Raw genomic sequence first — 3,548 nt, 5'->3', positions numbered from 1 at the left:
CCCCCCGTTTCTTTCACAGAACTCTTTCTGGGTTACGTTTTCTCATTGCTTTCCCGGGTAAGACCAGGCTGTAAAACCATGGAACCCTTGAGAGAACTATGGTAAATACCCCTTCATAGTCTATCTTTGTGGTCACCAGCACCATACCTCTTCTTAGTCAGAAGTTTATTTATGATTATTTGTAGGGTTTTTGAGAATGTCAGTGGATGTAGAAACTCAGACTGACTGTAAATAGGTTGGAAATTTGAGCTCCTACTTAAAGTAAGTACTGTACTTTGGTACCTTTCAGCTGTGACAAAGTTAGGGTTACTTATCCAGATGAAATGGTCTGAGGCAGCTATTTCATGAGTGCTGTATCTGCAGTGCTTTGCCATCCTTGGTTAAGCAACTTCCTGTTGAAACCACTGATCTGTGTAACATTACTGTATGTGACAGAAGTGGTCAGGCTATGTGCCATCTTGTATGCATTCAGACCTCCTTCTAAGTACTGATTTTGAGAAAACTCTATTTGGATAACTCAAACTCAGGTGTGTGTGGGGTCACATTTAATTATTTATTCAAGTTTCCTATCATCCTGTTGGTAAACTTTGCTTCCAATAGCACAGTTTTACAGGTTTTACTTTTGGGGATAATTTTTGGCTTAGGCATCAGCTGAGGAAAGGGGGGGTGTCAGTCCCCTAGTTGCATCTATTGTGGGCCTGGCATGGTGGAAAAATTGGGATTGCTTGCAACATATTTTGCACTTAAAGCTTCTGACAATTTCCTAGAGGGATCCTAAACTACTATTACCAGTAGTTGTAGTTAGTGGCTGTTAACGCTGTTGGGACTGGTAGCTTCAGCTCAGTGCTAGTTGCATTTTCTTGGAAGTTTCTGGTGAATTTAAAATAAGTTTTTTGGGAAGGGCAGCAATATGGAACAGATTTAAAACCATATCTATATGCTTCTGTTGGCCACCTTTTCTTTATTTGCTAGTCACGGATTGTGAGCTTGTATGTCGTGAAAGGAACTGAGACTACTTTTGTGGGGGTGGGAAGGGGGAGGTAGGGAGGGATCATGGAAAGCTGTGTGTATTCAGGGTATAGAAAATGGAAGAAAATAAAAATAGTGGGCACATGGAAAAATGCTGTGTAGCAGCAAAGAGCCTGTATGACTTTCATGGGTAGAAGGCGTGCCTGGTAAATTGTTAGATCTTTTTGAAATTGGGAGGGGAAAAAAAAGCATGTGGCATTTGTATAGCATTTAGGAAGTATGTATTTGATATACTTTTATTAAAGCAAAAAAACCTGTTGAGGCGGTCTCTAAAACTTTCTTTTTAACTTTGAAAACAAAGGCCTAAGAATAATTGGTCAATTTTAATAATAGGAGGAGACTAACAGCTTGGAAGAAGATTTTTAAGGGATCTGCACTTGGGATATGGTAGTCAGCGTTTCCATAAATGCTGCCTTGCTAGTATCTCTCAGATCAGAATTTGCTCATGAAACCAAATTACTTGGGGTAGTTAAAACTAAAGCTTAACTGGAAAGCATTGCTAAAGGGAATCTGTTATTTTGACTAAGGCAAGACACTTTATATTGATAAATGCAATGGAATCCATATGGTGCGTGAGGGCTAGAAATCTAAACAAGGCAAATATCTATGATGGTTTCAGAATCTATCACAGGACAAAACTGCTAGCACAGTAGTGAATAAAAAAGATACAGATAATGTGAGAAATTGCTAGTAAAGGCTTTTAGAGCAAAAGAGCAATGATATCTTCAAATTTTGAATAATGGTGTAGTTTTTGTTTCATCCTCCTCAAAATGTGTAACAGAACAATAATAGGTATGTAACCAGTGATGGTCAAAAATACAGAATGGAACCTATACCTTTAAAAGCAGAATTCTTTAGAATAGTAATTATGTGTAAGAGGTGGGGGAGAAGAGGGATATGATAAAAGTTAGAAAATTATAAATATTATGTAGAGCTGAATAGAAAATGATTATTTTCTTTCTTTAAAGTAATGTAATTAGATTTTTTTTTTTTTCCCTTGCATTTTGCTTAGAAGAATATGTAAAGACACCTATGTAAAAATTACTGCTGCATACTGGACTGTATTAGTAAAAGTGTATCTATATGGTCAATAGAGGTGATTCTTCACTTGTACTTGGCACCATTAAGAGTATGTCTGGATTACTGTGTCCAGTTTGGGACTCATCCCAGATACTCATGTACTGGAGAGGGTCTGGTGGAGGGTCTCCAAGATGGTTAGAAGGCTGAAGCAAATGCTATACATGGAGATGCTGGGAGATTGGGTTTCTTCAGTGTTAGGATAAGGAGGGCAGGGTTATTGCTGTTTTCAGTGACCTGATAGGGAGGTTTAGCAAAGGAAGAGCCATAGTCATTTCAACCCGACAGCTGCCAAGGATGAGAGGCAACAGGCAGAAGTTGCAACACTGGAAATTCTGATGAGATGTTGGGAAATTTCCCCCCTCCCCCACAAAGAGATTAATCAGACATTGAGAAAATTGTTCAGAAAGGTAGCAGAAACTCCAGCCTTTGAAAAAACCCGTTAACAACTCAACTGGACAAGACCATAAGCAATCTGATCTCACTCGCTCCTGTTTGAGCAGGAGATTTGACCACCTGATCTTCTGAGGTCCTTTTAAAGATGAGCTGTTCTGTAGTGCTGTGGATTTGTGGAACACAAAAACGTAAAGGTCCTAAAAGGCAGTGAACAGGTTCACAAGGTAAAAAAAGGTACAGCAGTAGCTATTTAATGTTTATCCAGGAAGAACATCCATCTATCTCCATACTTCTTGCTTATACATGGAAAGAGCGCACTCTGCAGTTTTTTTCTGGTCCAGTTTGATACTTGGCTCTGTATCTGCCAAGATAGAGAGCAGAACAGCTGATGAAAATGGTCCCTGCTGGCCACATATTCCCACTGCTGCTGCTGGCTTCTCTGGAAAGTTTTTAAAAAAAAAAACCAAAACAAAACAAAAAAAACCAAACCAAAAAGCATTAGTTTAGACCATGCATGTGATGGACACCGTGGTGGGGCAAGTGTGGGAGTACCTTAAACCTTCTGTAGAACTTCACTGCTGTGTTCTTTTTAAGGATCTAGTGTTAGTGGTGGGTGCTGGGATAGATACATCTCCAGTCTGACCCAGCATGCCTTCCCCCCGCTTCCCCTCCCTTTTTTTTTTTTCCTTTTCTTCTCTCCTGGGAAATAAAAATAATGAATGCCTGTTTAATGTAGCTTAAAAATGACTGTGTTAATCACATGAGAGTTAATTTTCTGACAAGTCAGTGAATGGGAGAATTTTCCATCCCTCCCTTTTGTTGCCAGTGTCCAGAAGACGTTACACCGTTGAGTGATAGTAGCTATTTCCTGACTGTACATTTGTTATAGTTAAGGTGATGAACCACAATAAATAGTAAGTTTGTGTAAGATTTTTCTTTCAATCTGTCTAAATATATCTGAAACAAAACACCAAAGAGCTATGATTTTTAGTTGTTCTGTTAACGTGCAACAAATACGAACTTTCCCTTTTTTTGTCTTGCAGCAT

This window comes from Fulmarus glacialis, unplaced genomic scaffold (assembly GCF_000690835.1).
Source record: "Fulmarus glacialis isolate BGI_N327 unplaced genomic scaffold, ASM69083v1 Scaffold40136, whole genome shotgun sequence".
NCBI classification, from domain to species: Eukaryota; Metazoa; Chordata; class Aves; order Procellariiformes; family Procellariidae; genus Fulmarus; species Fulmarus glacialis.
This window is presented reverse-complemented; position numbering follows the sequence as displayed.